This window comes from Arvicola amphibius, chromosome 15, assembly GCF_903992535.2.
Source record: "Arvicola amphibius chromosome 15, mArvAmp1.2, whole genome shotgun sequence".
Taxonomy (NCBI): domain Eukaryota; kingdom Metazoa; phylum Chordata; class Mammalia; order Rodentia; family Cricetidae; genus Arvicola; species Arvicola amphibius.
The window spans coordinates 8,712,196-8,729,412 of record NC_052061.1 but is presented as its reverse complement, the minus strand read 5'-3'; the positions used below and the strand labels follow the sequence as shown (position 1 = coordinate 8,729,412).

General features: G+C 48.2%; 1 protein-coding gene across 2 annotated transcripts in view; it reads left to right on the top strand.

The window, feature by feature from the left end:
* The first annotated feature begins 2,733 nt into the window (after window positions 1–2,733).
* The window catches only part of Chd9 (chromodomain helicase DNA binding protein 9), a 214,126-nt gene continuing 199,642 nt past the window's right edge, over window positions 2,734–17,217 (top strand). For both annotated transcript variants that reach the window (XM_038312415.1, XM_038312410.1), the window contains exon 1: window positions 2,734–2,826. The gene's annotated coding sequence lies outside the window, so the exon portion shown is untranslated. The remainder of the gene's footprint in view (window positions 2,827–17,217) is intronic.

Here is a 17,217-nt window from a genome sequence, read left to right as displayed (position 1 = left end):
GAGAGAGCTGTTGTGGGGACCAATCAGGGCAGTGGAAGTGACTCAGAGGCATTTGAAAGCAAAAGAAGGGGAATTTACCTGCCAGCTGGTCCTCGCTGCCACCTGTCAGCACTTCTCTGACTTGTCCATCTTCACCTTGGCTCGACCCAGCAACATGCAAGCGGAGACTGGCCCTCCAGGACACACCTACCACCTGCTCCTTCTAGGTCTTGCCCACGGGTCTCTCCTTCCGCCTACCTCTGCCTTTGATGTCCACACAGGCGCAGAGTCCACAGATGAAGGAGGCACATGGGGCACAGGGTGACTGAGATGACCACGGAGTGGTGTGACAGGGTGCACGGCCTAGACTTGACTTTTTGAGAATTGCCTCAGACTTTCCACTGGTGACACGATCACCAAATGTCACAGGGATGACTGCCAGGATTAAAGGAAGTTCTCCATATAGCTTAGCAGCTCTTGCATCTACCGTCTGCCCCTTCTGCCTCCGGGGTCCTGTCAATAGGTATTATTTTATAAATATTGTACTTGACATTGAAGAACTCAGTTGTATCACACTGTGTGTGTGTACACCTGTAAAGTGTGTTAATATGGGGTAGGTATGTAACTCAGGGGTAGAGTACTTGCCTGGCATCCTTGAGGCCCTGGGGTCCATTCTCACCACAACAAATCATTTAGATAGTACATTAAATGTAAATTGGAAAAAGGCAGAGACTTTTAGAAAATTATAATAATGGTTTTTTTTTTAAATAAATTCTCTAAAGGTGGGCATGGTGCTGCACACTTTTACTCTTGGGACTCAAGGTCAAGGCCAGCATGGTCATGGTCTTCAAAATAAATTTCAGGTCAACCAAGAACTACATAGTGAGACAGACTCTCTCTCTCTCTCTCTCTCTCTCTCTCTCTCTCTCTCTCTCTCTCTCTCTCTCTCTCTCTCTCTCATTCTCTCTCCCTCTCTCTCCTTTCTCTCCTCTCTCTCTTCTCCCCTCTTCCCCTCCCCCTCCCTAGTTTGTGTAGTCTAGCTATTCTTGGGTGTGGAGCCTGCCCTAGAGTATGTTTGGTAAACCATGGGGTCAAACCATTTAAAGAGGGCTGGAGAGATGGCTCAGAGGTTAAGAGCATTGCCTGCTCTTCCAAAGGTCCTGAGTTCAATTCCTAGCAACCACATGGTGGCTCACAACCATCTGTAATGGGGTCTGGTGCCCTCTTCTGGCTTGCAGGCATACAGACAGAATATTGTATACATAATAAATAAATAAATAAATAAATAAATAAATAAATAAATAAAAACCATTTAAAGAAAACGTACTTTCCCTCTCCTAGTAGCTATCAAATGCCTGTAGTTGCCCAGCTAGGTGTGGAATTCCCTGGCCACCTTCCCACTCCTCGCTGGGATTTAGCTGGGTTTGTGCTTGCTCACTGCCTGGTACCTACATACTGTGAATTTCCACCCGTGTACAGCCAGGAGGCAGAGGTTTTGCGTTGTTCTTGGTTGGATCCCTCGTTTGTTCAAGTGCCTGGTGTATAGAGGCTCAGATAATATTCATTTAAAGAATAAATGAGACATAAGTGCATTAAATAATCCATCATTTACTGTGTGTGGCAAGTACTTATACCAGTTGAACCATCTCTGAGGCTGACCTGGAGTTTATTGTGTAAACCGGGCAGGCCGAGAACTTACAGAGGTCGGCCTGATTCTGCCTCAGTGTAAAACCAACCCCCACCTACCCCGAAACTCTTTGTTCTTACTGTTTGTTATTTTGTTTGTTTTGTATTTTGCTAAATCCACTATTTTTGTAAAACATGTTCTTTTTTGAAAGACATGTTCACCCGTCTTCATTAGGAAAATACTGAAAACCACTAGGGAAAAAAAGATAGACCCGAAGGGCCCCTCCGCTCTGCAAAGCGCGGTAATAGCACTAATAACACTTCCGTGGACAGTGGTCTTCATTTAGCGTCATCTGATCTTAATTATCAGCTAATTGGGTCTCAGCCTGGAGCTGTTTTTCCCTCCAAACAAGGAAGATATTTGGAAATCTGAAGGGGTGTTTTTTGGAGTCCCAGTGACGAAGGGGGTAGCTGCTGGCACGTGATGCTAAGGAATCGGGGGGATGCTATATGACCTGACCTCCAGTACCAGCCAAAGACACGCTAATGAGGCTCCGGGAGAAACACCACCTGGGTGGCCAACTCCCGAGAGTTCTAATTGTGTCTCGCGGACTCCGCCCCCCCGCTCTGGCACAGACGGTGTTTCAGACAGGTCAGCCTAGGGTAAAGGAGAGATCAAGCAACAAGGGCAAGGGTGGGAGGTGACAGAAAGGGCTGCTGATAGGGACCGGCTTCCCTGGACTTGAAATAAACCCAGTCCTGGGCATCTTTGGATGCTCCCAGCGCCTTTAAAGGAGAAGCCATGCCACGCTAGGCTGTACTGAACGCTGATGGTGGAAAGGAAAGATCCACGAGCCCTTCCAGGAATATCCCAAGGTGGATCCCAGGTCAGAGGCCCAGACCTGACAACTCCTCCACGCCTCTAAGAAAAAGTACTGCAAATTCCGTTCCTCGCGCTCCCCAAGGGGTGAAGGTGGACCGGCCCAGGCCGGATCTGCGCCCCCGGGCTCCGCCGTGTTGGAAGCCGCCCACGTGGGAAGGCCCAGCTGCATTTCCGCCCTGCACTGCGCTCGCACCTCCCAACCCCTGCCCGCGCTACTGCCCCACAGCCACGAGGTGGCGCCTGTGCTCTAGTGGGCGCCTGTCTGGAGCCGGCGAGGGAGACAGATGGAACCAGAGTCGTAGGGTTCCGGGGACTGGAGGACAGCGCCGGCAGCCAAGGTAGGATTCCTCGGGCGTGTCCCTAGAATGTCTGAGGCTGGGGTGGGCTGGCGGCCGCGGAGTTCCATTTGCGGTCTGCATTAATGGCCAGCGAGGACAGAGCGGCCACGTGTGCTGTTGCCTCAAGAGGACCTGGAGCCCCGCAGTCCCCGAGCTGGGCCTAAACTGAACAGAGCCCCAGGTCTCTGGCTAGCACCCAGACATCCTCCACGAGCCTGGGCCTCGGAAGGCATGCCCAGCCTCCGCACAGTAAGTCCCCAATACAGAGAGGAGGTACTGCTGTCCCAAGGTGCCTCCAGACGGAGCTGAGGGGTGAGCAGAGTACCCGGCACTTCTCAAACTTGGGCATGCATTGGCTATTGGTAAGACATGCTCCTGTCTGGGTTCCCCACCCCGCCTCCACCCCGAAACCCAGATGTAATTGGTTTGACTTGGACGTGGGGATCTGAATATTAAGAACTTCCCCGGGGATCCCAGCTTGCAGCCAGATTTGTAGGCCCTTTGACCAAGAGAGTTCGAGAAGAACCGAGGGTGTCTATTACAAGCCCGGAAGGCTTCTCCTCTTCCCTCTCCTCCCTCTTTGCCTTTTCAGCCAGCAATTACCTCTGTCTTTGGGCTGTCAAACTCGGAGCCACAAGCCAACACCCCACCCCAAAGGGATGAACTCAGAAGTGCCAGAGAAAAGAAAGCCAATCGTGTACCATGTGAAAGGGCTCCCCATGTTGGTAGGAGAGAGGGGGTCTCCCCCACCCTAGTCCTAGCTAAGTGCAGGAGCTGAACCAGATTGCCCTCATTATTCTGAGAAATGGAGCCAAGTAAGCCCGGAAGAATCTTTCCTTCTAGTAAAAATGGCCTCGTGTATCTTATGTAACAGCCAAGTGTTACCAGCAAGAGTCTGGACTCTCCAGATCCAGCCCTCCCTTATTTATGACCTTAGCTAACTCACTGAGCCACCCTCAGTTTACCCATCTATAAAATGGGCACAGCAGTATAACACCCTTATGGTTGCTGTGGAAACCATTAAGACTGAAAGTCCGTGTTTACCGAGGATTCCATGCCAGGCGCTGAACTTCCTCTGCACTGTCATCCTGAACCCTCACCATAACCCACAGGGTAGCGGGTACCATACCCCATCTGATAGCTGAAGTACTACCACAGACACGCCACTTTGGTGTTCAAAAAGCTGGTGCTCAGAGAGATCAAAGGACTTGCTGAAGGCCGTAACGTGATCAGAGGCAGATTCGGGGCTAGGAATGTGGTGTCGCTGCTGGAGGGCCTGCCAAGCATACATGAAGCACACAGACACGAGGCACACACACAGACATGAGGCACACACGCATACACGAGGCACACACACACACACCACACACACACACCCAAGAAGAGGATCCCATATTTGTGCCCTGAGCAGCCTGACTCTAGCCCATGTATAAAAGGAAATCCGTGATGAGGAACGTGGGGACAAACACCTAGACCATGCTCTGTCTCCCTATCCCTTATTCATTCCCATGGACACAGGTAAAGCCCTTCTGTGGGAGCCCTCAATCCCTCAGCGGAAGTATAAACATTATCCAGTACTTACTGCATGCCAGGCAGGTTTCCTGGCACCAGTAGTAAAATGTGGGTAAGATAGGGTAAGCCAGCCCTCGGTGAACTCACACCCAACAACGAGGAAAGCTAGAAGAGCAGAGCATCAAAAATGTTGTCACCCAACACTCCTGCCCCGAGCTGAGGTCCAGCAAGGTTTGTCATCTTTCAGCTCTCGATCTGCCAACAGTCGCTGGCTTACGATGGCTCAGTTTCCAGTTTTCTGGCTTTACTATGGATATACAAGAGCTGCGTGCGCTTTGTGCAGTTTGTGCAATGTGAACTTCGGTTTCGGTCTTCATCTTTCCTTGGACCAGCAGTTCGCAGAAGGTTCATTTCTTGTTAGTTGGGGCAGCAGCAAGGAGCTGCATCTCTCAGGCAGCCATGTGATCAGAAGGGGAAACCCCTACAGGCTCCAGAGGGCCCTGTTGCTGAGCTAGCCTATTCAACAGGTCTATGCACGCAACGCACCTCCGACCTGCAATGTTTTTGGCTTCTGGTTGGTTTGTGGATACTGAGGTCCATCACAAGTAGAGGTTATTTCTGTAAACTAGTATGTGTTCTCTGGTCTGTTGGGTACCACAATTTCTTGTGTACGTTTGTACTTTTTCTTGGTGACGTGGCTGATTACAGTGGTCCCGGATCCTGGTGCCAGAGTGCTGACTGATGTCCCAAAGCACAAGAAGTCAGTTATGTGTTTCGTGAGAGAACTTATGTTGGGAAATCTTCCTTCAGACAAGGGTTGCAGGCAGGGCTGTTGGCAGAGGAAATAGCAAATATTAAGTATAATCTCTTCAGAGCGGGAGACGTAAGCTAGCAGGTCCAAGGCCTTGGGTTCCATCTGCAGCACCACATATAGGCAGATCTTCAAACATTAGCATAAAGCCAGGTTGTGTGCTGATCTCAGGTGGGAATAGAGTGAGAGATGAGGTGCCCTAGATAGGATGCACAAATGTGTGACGATCTCCCAGTGACCGAGACGGGGGTAAGGTTAGAGACTTCTGCTGACCCAAGGGGCAGGGGGTATGGTGGTCAGAAGGAGCAGGGCTGCACTGAGACAGAAATGTGCTGAAGGGAGTCCGGGCCATGTGGCGTCGTGCTTGGTGGCCAGATCTTATTTCATCCGATTAGTTCAATAATCCTGGAAGCCTGGGCAGCACCATTTCCACCTTTGACAGGTGATAGAATCAATGCCCTGGGCCATTAAGAGAATTGCTCGCCGAGTGTGACGGCCACGCCTTTAATCCCGGCACCCAGGAAGCAGAAGCAGGTGCATCTCTCTGAGTTTGAGACCAACCTGGTCTATGTTCTGCCTGCATCATGAGCCCCCAAGAGACCCCGAGGAGTCCGACTTCGTATGCAAAAACGAAGAGCCTTTATGGCAAACTCAAGCTTGGGCTCGCGTTCTGACATGACAATCGGATCAGGGAGAGCCCGAGCTCAGCTATGGCAGGGTTTTTAAGAAGTAAAGGATGGGCGGGGGGTGGGGGGGGAATTCCAGATTCAGATGGGGGTTGAACTCCTGATTGACCAGGAATATAAGGTAACAGAAGTCTTGTCAAACGGGGATTGGTACTAGCGTTGCTGTAAGAAAATTTGCAACCTATATACAAGTCAGATAAGCTTATCTCGATGTTCTGGAGCATCTAATACTCGTCTGTCTCAATTCTGATTGGTCCCCTGCAGGGTACAGTCTGTGGCTCTTCCTGGTTATTGTAATGGAGAGGCCTACTCCCCGTGTTTGTTAGTCTGCATCCTGTTGTGGCTACACTGGTGTTCAGTCTATGTATTGAATTCCAGGACAGCCAGAACTACATAGAGAGACTTTAATTTAAAGATAGATAGATAGATAGATAGATAGATAGATAGGTACTCAAAAATCGCATAGCTGGGATGTCTGGAGTTGGGATTTAGGACTGTAATCCTTAGTCTTGGGAGGCAAAGGCAGGAAGATCATAAAGGGTAGTCTGAACTACTTAGGGAGTTCCAGGCAGGCCTGGACTATAGAGTGAGACGATGTCATTTTTTAAAACGTTAATCTGTAGGTGAATAACAACACAGCCCTGCCCCCACACAAGTGTCTCCCCCCCCCAGCCACACACCAGCACCTCACCCCCACCCCACAGCCTGCCTTATACAGTGTTCAGCAGACTGCGGTTCATACCTCAGGATACCGCTGCAGATTTGGTTTGATTAGGAGAGGCACGGACGACTGAGCGGTGGCAGAGCCGCCAGGCATGAATGAGACCAGCAAGACAACAGCAGGAAACTCGTGTACTTTTTTTTAAATAAAAGTATTCCTGGTATAAAGACATTGGTGCCTCCTTGCAAGGCTCTTGGGTGAGTGCCTTGGGCACAGAGCACCTCGGACACGGCTCACAGATGTGCTGGCAGGGATGGAGAAGCTCTGATTCTATTGTCCCAGAATTGATTGGGCTTGGCGTTCAGAACCCGATCCGATCCGTGAATAGCCAGGCCTGAGCCTGCCTCTTGTCCCTGACTACGGAACCAGGGCTCTAGTCACCTTTTCTGTGAATTCTTGATCATGGCTAACCATGTGACGATAGCTGTAGTTCTCCAAGTCTGCCCCTCTAGAGTGAACACTCTTTGAGAGGAGGGTTGAAGAAATGAATCTAGCTTTTCGGTCACTGAACCTGGGGTGTCGGGGGGTTGTATAATTGAAAGGAAGGCCTTAAAAGATTGGGAGTCTGGGTACGGTGGCTCATACCCACAGTCTTTGTACCCAGGAGGCCAGAGCTAGAGGATCCTACAAGTCCAAGGCCAGCCTAGGCTTGAACTCAAAACCAAACAAATTTAAAAAAAAAAAATTGTAGTGTTAAGAACAAATTCAGGCCTGGTGGTGGTGGTGCACACCTATAATCCCTTTAATCCCAGGATTAAACTCAGGAGGCAGAGGCAATGGATCTCTGTGAGTCTGAGGGGCCTGGTCTAGAGAGTGAGTTCTAAGACAGCCAAGGCTGTTGTACAGAGAAAACTTTTCAAAAAAAAAAAAAAAAACAAGAGCAAATTCAGGTCCTTTCCTGTGCTAAATGAGCCCTCTAACACTGAGCTACTAATGTCACCAAATTTAGCTCCCCAAGCGCCCCCCACCTCACCATCCCTAGAGTATCCCTGTGTTATGCAAGCTGACCCAAATTCCTGGGGTCAGGTGATCTTCCTGTCTTTGCTTCCTAAGTAGTAAGAACCCTGATTATGTGCTACCCACCTGGTTGGCTTCATGGAATTTTTTGTTGTTGTTGTTTTAGTTTTGTTTTGTAGAGACTGGGTCTCTCTGTATCTTTGGAGCCTGACCTGGAACTCGCTCTGCAGACCAGGCTGGCCTGAACTCAGAGATCCACCTGCCTCTGCCTCCCGAGTGCTGGGATTAAAGGCGTGCACCACCATCACCTGGCTTTTTTTGGGGGGGGGGGGAGTTTTTAAATGTATCTTAAAGTTTTACCTTTTTAATTTTTTAACTTTAAGGTAGAAATCCTTAGCTCACAAGCTACACAAGGATGTTCAGATATGAGCTAGGGTTGTTTTGTAGGCTCTTGATCCAGAATTTTAGGGCCTGAAGGTCCGAGGGAAGTGTCAGAGGGAAGAAGCAAGGTAGCCTAGGGTGTTTCCCCTGGAGTCTGCCATTGACCCTGGGTTGCTGAGAATTCATCCTCTCAGACACATCTGGCCGAGCAGCTGTTAGGCCTCTGTGGCCAGAAAATGACCTACGGCAGAAGGAAGTGGGAGGCACCAGAGCCTCTTGGTGCTCTGGGGAGAAGGGACAAGGCAGTCACAGCATCTGCTTACAAGGGGTGTCTGACCTTGCCCTCTGGGGATGCCTCTCATTGGCTGGTTTCTTGTAAGATGATTTGGGTGGCACCGGAGATGGTGACTGGGATAGGCAGGGCTTTTCCAGTCTGTGGTCTCCCTCCTGCGCTGCCTAACTTGCCACCCTCAGTCCTCCTCTCTTTGAGGAACAGGTGCTCCACCACACAGGCGTTTCACTTCCTTGACTCGCCAGATTTTTCTTTCTGACTGCTGCCAATTAGTAGAACGCTCCGGGAAGTGCTAAAGTGTTCCGGGGCCCCAAGCGTGTGAACCAAGAGCTTGCGCTCCCAGCCCTCTGTGACGCTTGGCTTCTCCCCGTTTTAATTGGACAATATTCTTCCAGGGGAGTGTTTCACAGGCGGGAGTAAATGTGATTATTTAATAATATTGCTAAAGTCATTACAATTTTTGCACAATCCCTATCACCTAAGAGAAACAAACCAAAAGTAACCAGGATGGTATCCTCCTCTTCCAATCCAATGCAGGGACTCAGACAAGAGGATGTGGAGCCAGCCCGGACAGTAACAGTAACAACTGAACCCTTGGGGGAAGGAACAACTTAGAAACATTGTATCATGTTTATCTTTATACTTGCTATCCACACAGGCCAAGCCTTACTGGGTTTGTAAGTGTAGAAACAATACAAAGTTGCTTTTGAAATAAATTACTCTGGGTGAACTCTGGCAAGAAGACTGGAATGAGACGCTCTGAGTTACGTAAGAGTCCAGCAGAGGCAAAGGTACCTGCAGTGGCACACACCTTTAGTTCTGGCGCACAGGAGACAAAGGCAGGGATTGAGGCCAGCCTAGTTTGCATAGCCAGTTTCTGACCAGTTTCTGGCCAGGCATGGCTACCTAGAGAGACCCAGTCTCAAAACAAAACAAAAAAGTAGGGCAAGCCTAGTGGTTTTGCATAATCCCCAGTATTCTGGAGACAAAGACCTTGTGACCAGGACAAGCTGCTAGCTGGAATCAGCCAATTCCTGTTTCGGCAAGAGATTTCACCTCAATAAATATAACTGGGAGTGAGCCAGAAAGACACTTGAGGTCAGCTGGGGCATGCACATGAAGGGGATTCTGCACGCAGGTGTGCTTCTGTACGTGAGCCTACATAATACAGGTACACATGAAAAATCCAGTTAATGCGGGGTGGGGTGTGCACACCTTTAATCCCAGCACTCAGGAGGCAGAGGAAGGCAGATATCTCTGAGTTTGGGGCCAGCCTGGTCTACGGAGTGAGTTCCAGGACAGCCAAGACTATCAGAGAAACGAGAGAGAGAGTGAGAGAGACAGAGACAGAGAGACAGAGAGAGACAGAGAGAGCCAATTAACCGGAATAGGGTAATGATAGCTATGTCTGTAATCCCCATCCTAGGGAGGCAGGAACAGAAGGGCTGGAGAGAGATGGCTCAGCAATTTAGAGCACTGCCTGCTCTTCCAGAGAACTCAGGGCCGATTCCCAGCACCCTTAGGCAGCTCACTACCAGCTGTAACTCCAGTCCCAGAGGACCCAAGGGCACCAGACCTACACAGGGTAGGCAGATACACATGTAGACAAAATACCAAAACATATAAAATAAATAAACTTTTAAATTAGCAGCAGCGTGGTGGTGGAGCATGCTTTTAATCCCAGCACGCCGGAGGCAGAGGCCTGCAGATCTCTGAGTTTGAGGCCAGCCTGGTCTAAGAGCGAGTTGCTAGACAGCCAGGGCTACACAGTGAAACCCTGTCTCAGACAACCCCCCCCCAAAAAAAATTTAGGAAAAGCAACAAGAACTAAATTAACTGATAGAAGTCATGTGTCACTTAAGGAAAAGTATTAACCAGTAAGAGAGGTGACAGGGAGTCTAGAGCGATGGATGGTTCAGCAGTTGCTGCCCTTCCTGAGGACTCAGGTTTAGTTCCCAGCACCCACCTAGCAGATCATAACTCCCTGTAACTCTGGCTCCAGGGGATCCGATGCCCTCTTCGAACATCTGTAAGTACCAGGCAAGCACACGATGCATGTACATACATGCAAGCAAAAAGGTTCATATACATAAAATAAATAATTTTAATTTTAAAAAAAAAAGATAGGTGGTATAAGAATTTGCCAGGTGGCGGTGCATGCCTTTTGTACTCGGGAGGCGGAAGCAGACAGATGTCTGTGTGTTTGAAGCTATCCTGGTCTACAAAATGTATTCCAAGACAGTTGGGGTTATTATACAGAAAAACTTGAAAAACCCAAATAATAATAATAATTAATAATAATAATAATAAGCTAATAAAGCTGCTATCTATGGAGTACTTGCCCTGTGTTCAGTGCTCTTTAAAAATATGAAACAGCCGGGCGGTGGTGGCGCACGCCTTTAATCCCAGCACTCGGGAGGCAGAGGCAGGCGGATCTCTGAGTTCGAGGCCAGCCTGGTCTATTTTGAGCTAGTTCCAGGACAGGCTCTAGAAACTACAGGGAAACCCTGTCTCGAAAAACCAAAATAAATAAAAAATAAAAAAAATAAAAATATGAAACAGTTCATTTTATTTATTTGTGTAAGATGCTGAGGACGGAACCCTGGGCCTTATGCAGCATACTAAGCAAGTACTCGCCCATTAGCCACATTCCATCCCCAGACCATGCCAGTGTTCTTTCTCCTCCTCTTCTTCATCATCCTCTTCTTCTTCATCATCATCATTTTCTGTTTTGAAGCAAAGTTTCACTCTGTAGACCAGGCTGGCCTCAAGGGCACAGATATCTCCCTGCCTCTGCCTCCTGAAGACTGGGATTAAAGATGTGGGCCACCACACCAAACCAGTCCTGGTTTTGTTTTTGTTCGTTTGTTTGAGACAAGGTCCCACTGTGTAAGCCCTGACTGACCTCAGACTAAGTCCTCTTGCTTCATTCTTCCAAGTGCTGGGATTACAGGCCTGTGTCACCTCACCTGGCTATTTAAACTGTCACATAGTAATTGAGTGTGTTTATGGGGTGTGATGTACTACCTCAATACTCTTTTATAGTATATGATGTTTTTTTTTTTTTTTTTTTTGGTTTTTCGAGACAGGGTTTCCCTGTAGTTTCTAGAGCCTGTCCTGGAACTAGCTCTTGTAGACCAGGCTGGCCTCGAACTCACAGAGATCCGCCTGCCTCTGCCTCCCGAGTGCTGGGATTAAAGGCGTGCGCCACCACCGCCCGGCAGTATATGATGTTTAAATTAGATTTTGCTGTAAGTACTTACCATTTCTTTGTGATTTACATTGTCAGTTCGAGGTCAGTCTGAGTTACACCGCGAGACTCTGAAAAATAGCTTGAGAAATGGTCCAGTGATTCAAAGCACTTGCCATCCTTCCAGATCACCAGGGCTGTGTCCCCAGCACCCAAGCCAAATAAACTAATAAAAATAAATTTGAAAAAAAAGAAAAAAAAAAGAAATTTGAAACAAACAAGCACACAAAAAAAAAATTGTGTCTCCTGTGCAACCCTGTTCCTGTACCCACCCAACCTCCTCTCTGCCTTTGTCTACCTGCCACCCGTCTCTGGTGACTGCTGTTTCCTTCCTTACTTCTGTAAGACTAACATTTTAGGGGCTTTCTTTCTTTTTCTTTTTTTAGCTTCCGTATACGAGTGGGAACATGTAATATTTGTCTCTCAGTTTCTGACTCATTTCACTTAACATAATATCCTCCAGGCTCATCCACATGGCCATAAATAGTAAATTAATTAATTTCAACAGTGTCTCCTGTAGCCCAGACAGGCCTTGACTTTAGTTTAGCCCAGGTTCTCTCAAGAACAGGAATTACAGATGTAACCAACCACACCCAGCAAGTAGCAAGATTTTGTCCTTTTTTTGTGTGTGTGGCCAAATAATAATCTGTTGAGTATACATACCACATTTTCTCTCGTTTTTATTTGTGTGTGTGTGTATGTGTGTGTGCACACGGCACATATTATTCATGTGCTTATTCACTGGTGAAAACCTGGCCGATTCCTTCTTGTGGCTGTCATGACTAATGCCGTGATAAACATGGGAGTGGAGATGTCTCTTTGGCATCCACTTTCCACTTGGTTGGAATCGCCGGACCATTTGGTAAGTCTATGCCTAGTCTCCATACTGTTTTCCATAGTGAACGTGCTCATTTACATTCCCAGCAGCAGCAGAAAAGGTCCCCTTTCGCTGTGTTCCTGCTGGCGACTCTTCTAAACACTGTGTGTGTATACTTCATCCTTACTTCAGCCATCTAGATTAAAGACTATTCAAATTAGATACTGCCGTTACCTCCATTCCATTCCTGAGAAAACCAGTTGAAGGAATTAAAGAAATTCACATGGAGCCTGTGTGGTAGCGCATGTCTTTAATCTCAGCACTTGGAAGGCAGAGACTGGCAGATCTCTGTGAGTTCTGGGACAGCTAAGGTTATTGCACAGAGAAACCCTGTCTAGGAAAAAAAAAAAAAAAAAAAAAAAACAAAGAAACCAAATGTTTGCCTGGAGTTAGAGACGGTGAAGGACGGCCTGGGGGTGAGCTCAGGTGGTCTAACTCCAGAAGTGAAGGTTAACACCGTCATAGCCACGCCCCCTCCCCTGCCACCACCACCGCCCTAAGGGCTCGCGCGTGGTGGGCCACTGGATTCTTATTAATCTATGCCCGCTGGGGCTTTAAACATTTTCCGAGATAGGGTCTTCAAGGCAGGCCTGGAATTTGGAATCCTCCTGACTCAGCTCCTGGAGCAGCTGCGATTCATCAGGCCTACTTTCAAACCTAGGGCCTCTGAAACGCTCGCCAGTGTTCCGCTTCTGAGCCCGTCGCCAGCCTTAATCCCAGCGCTGCCCTGCTCTTCACGGAAGCTGACAAAACACGAGAACAGGGAAAATGATGCTTGAATAACCAAAGTAAAATGTGATTTTAAAAAAGGTTTTTTGGCTGGGCGGTGGTGGCGCACGCCTTTAATACCAGCACTTGGTGGCAAAGGCAGACAGAAGGTGGAGCTCTGTGAATTCGAGGCCAGCTGGTCTACAAAGTGAGTTCCAGCACAGCCAGGGCTGTTACATAGAGAAACCCTGTCACAAAAGAAAGAGAGAGGGGGGGAGGGAGGGAGGGAGGTAGGGAAGGAAGGAAGGAAAGAAAGAAGGAAGGAAAGAAAGAAGGAAGAAAGGAGAAAGAAAAGGCAAGAAGGGGCTGGAGAGATGGCTCAGCAGTTAAGAGCACTGCCTGCTCTTCCAAAGGTCCTGAGTTCAATTCCCAGCAACCACATGGTGGCTCACAACCATCTGTAATGGGGTCTGGTGCCCTCTTCTGGCCTGAAGGCATACACACAGACAGAATATTGTATACATAATAAATAAATAAATAAATAAATAAATAAATAAATAAATAAATAAGAAAAGGCAAGGAAAGAAAGAAAGAAAAGTTAGAAAGATTCCCTCTTTCACTCCCTTCTTGCCCTCTGGGAGCCTGGCCACAGGAGAGGCCTTCTCACCTCTACCTTCCCCTTCACCTCATCTCCTCTCTTACAACTGAAGAAGAAAAAAGTTACTCCTTTAAAAAATTGTTAAATTAAATTTTGGTTCTGAAACAGTTTATCACTATGTAACCCTGGATGGTCTGGAAGTCAATTATGTAGACAAGGGTGGCCTGAAACTGGCTGTGTAGACCAAACTGACCTCAAACTCATGGAGATCTGTTTATCTCTGACTCCCAAGTGCTGGGATTAAAAGATTTCACCACCATACCTGACTATAAATTCTCTCTCTCTCTCTCTCTCTCTCTCTCTCTCTCTCTCTCTCTCTCTCTCTCTCTCTCTCTCTCTTCCTCCTTCCTTTTCTTTGCTGAGACAGGGTTTCTTTGTGTAGCCTTGACTCTTCTGGAACAAGCTTTGGAATTAACATTGTAGACCAGGCTGATCTCAAACTCACAGAGATCCATCTGCCTCCTCCTCTGCCTCCTGGCTGGGATTAAAGGTATGCATCACCACTGTGGCTTTATTTTATTCTATATATTTTGTTTTTTAATCAAGATTTATTGATTTTTTTATATATGCAGTATTCTGTTCACATGTCTGCCTCTAGGGCAGAAGAGGCACCAGATCTCATTACTGATGGTTGTGAGCCACCATGTGGTTGCTGGGAATTGAACTCAGGACCTCTGGAAGAGCAGCCAGTGCTCTTAACTACTCGCAGAGCCATCTCTCCAGCCCCTTATTTTAATTTTTTAATCACCACTGTGCATGTGTGGTGGTGGTAGTGGCAGGGTCCAGGTGGTGGCCAGAGGACAGTTGGTTCTCCCCTTCCCCCATGTAATCAGGTTGTTGGGTTTGCATGCTGGGTGGGCTCTAAGGCATGATGCTGAGCCGTGGTGCTGCCCCCTTTTCTTCTCATGACGTAGTCCAGGCTGGCTTTGAACCTGAGGTAACAGTCCGGCCCCTGCCACCCTGGCACTAGGATTGCATGTGTGTGCCACTAGGCGGGCCAGGCCCCTCGTTTATTCTCTGTCCCCCTGTATCTGCTACCTCTTGGCTGTTGTGCTTTCTCCTGGTGCCTCTCTTGATTTCTGTCACACCAGTCCTGATTTCCACTTGGGGACGGAACGCCCAGTTCTCCTGGATCTTTGCTGCTGTGTTTGTTCTGTTCTTCATCACTGGCACTTTCCCCCAAGCACAGGGCCTCCTCCTTCCTTATTTTCTCTTAAACTTACAGTGTTGGTTTTGTTATTGATTTGTTCTTTCTTTCAGCTGTCCAACAACTCATCCTGGGCTGGGTGATAGATGTATTGAAGGCTCGCTGCTTAGTCAAAAGGGAAGCAAGCCCGGGGACCGTCTCTGTGGTAGAACACCTGCTTATCTGGGCAAGGCCCTGGTTTCAGTCCCCAGCATACTGGTCACCTTTAGAAAGGAGAGGGAGCCTTGTTTACCTCTGCGGGAGAAACCCCTCCTGGTCCACGTCACACAGGGCTAGAGGTTGGTAATCAGAAACTTTGCAAGCCAGGAGTGTAGGATCTCTAGTGCAGTCAGAGATAATTAGACCAGAGGCTGGGGAAGAAGTCAGACCAGGAACATTAAATCACAATGGGAGAGGGAACTGCAAAACAGACTGACCCCCTTCTGTGAACCTGGCGGCACATTCCTTCCCCAGTGGGGAAGCCGGATGACAGGGCGTGCTCTAGTTAGAAGATTGGTATTCATGGAATCAAACCACGGTGAGCAAGATAAACGATTTCATAGCCAGGAGAGCCCCAGATGCTTGTGTCCTCTAAGAGGAGCCCAAGATTGCAGCTCCCCTGGTGTAATTCCCCATCCCTGTGCCTGTGGGAGATATGATTGGTCAATTTAAGACCGATTTCCTTCCTGTTACTCTGAGTACCACCCTGAAAAGCCTTAACAAAAGAGTTTTCTAAAGGGGCTGGTGAGTCATGTCTCTGCAGTGCAAGGACAGAGATCAGAGTTCGGATACCCACACCCACATAAAAAGCCAGACATTCGTGTGTGTGTGTGTGTGTGTGTGTGTGTGGTGTGGTGTACGGAAATGGGCAGATCTCTGCAGCTTGCTTCAAGCTCCACGTTCATTGAGGACACAGTCTCAGTAAACAAGGCGGAAAGGGTCAGCAGGTAAAGGCACCTGGCCAGTCCAAGCCTGATGACCTAAATTCAGGCCCTGGAACCCATGTAATGCGTGGAAGGAGAGAACTGACTCCACGAGCTGCCCTCTAACCTCTACATGGTACCATGGCATGTGCCTCCTGATGATGATGATGATATTATAATAATAATAATAATAATAATAATAAATTTTAAGATTAAAAAATAAGGTAGAGAACAATAAAGGAAGAAGTCAACCACGGTGGACCTCTGGTCTCCACAGGCACATGCATAGACAGGCATTCCTGTACATATATGTACACACATGAGCATTTGCATTCAACACACAGGGAAAAAGAATAAGGGGGTGGCGGTAAGGAGAAAGAGAGACTTCCTGGAAGCTCTGGCCAGACCTCAGAGTTGCCTGTGTTGCTTAACGAAGTTTCCAGAGCTGCCATTAGCCTGGACAGCATGAGACAACCCAGGCTCTCGGAGAGCAGTCCCTAGGCGCTGCCTCCGAGCATCTACCATGTTATTTCTGTCTGCCTGTGATTTCCACAGCTTTCATTAATGCAGCCTGCCTGCTTGCTTTCTCTTCTCTCATTGTTAAGCCTTGATTTGATTTCCAGGCCTTGCTTGGCCAACTTTGTCCCGAGACACATCCTGTCCCGTCCTTAAGGACTTTGGCAGATCAGTAACCATGGATGTTGTGTGTGTAGCTTCCACTGGAAAATTACACATTTTAACCAAATGTATAACCCCAAGCAGCAACTTTGTAGAGTCAGGAAGTACTCTGCTGGCTGAGGATGGAGCTCAATTGTTACGGTGCCTGACTCGCATGCACAGAGCCCTGGGTTCCATCCCTAGGACTGCATAAAACTGTGTCTGTAACTCTAGCTCTTGGGAGGTGGTGGTGGGAAGATCACAAGTTCAGAGTCATCCTTGGCTATAGTGAGTTCAGACCAGATTTGCCACATAAGTCTCCAAAAAATGAAGCAGCAACAGTTTAATGTGATGTATGTTTTGTTCTACTGTAGAAATGGCAGCGTTGAAGGGGGTTTGGGAGGGTTTTTTTTTGTTTTATTTTCAATTTATTTGTTTGTGAGCAAGTAAGCCTGTGTGTATGTGTGTGCAGGCATGTGCAGGCCACATGTGTGGGCGGTGGTCAGAGGCCTACTCTGCAGAGTCGGTTCTTCTCATCCACGTTGCTGAAACAGGGTCTCTCTGGTTTCTGTTGCGGCGATAGGTGCCCTAGGCTGTTTCTGGTCTCCATCTCTCGGCAGGACTAGGGTTCCAGACGTGAGCCACCTTTTGGTTCTGGTTCTGGGGCTCGATCTCAGATCTTTAGGCTTGCATGGCCAGCACTTCCCCTGAGTCATCTCACCAGTCCATAGAAGTTTTAAACTGTTGATGGCTGCTCTCATTCAGCTATGAC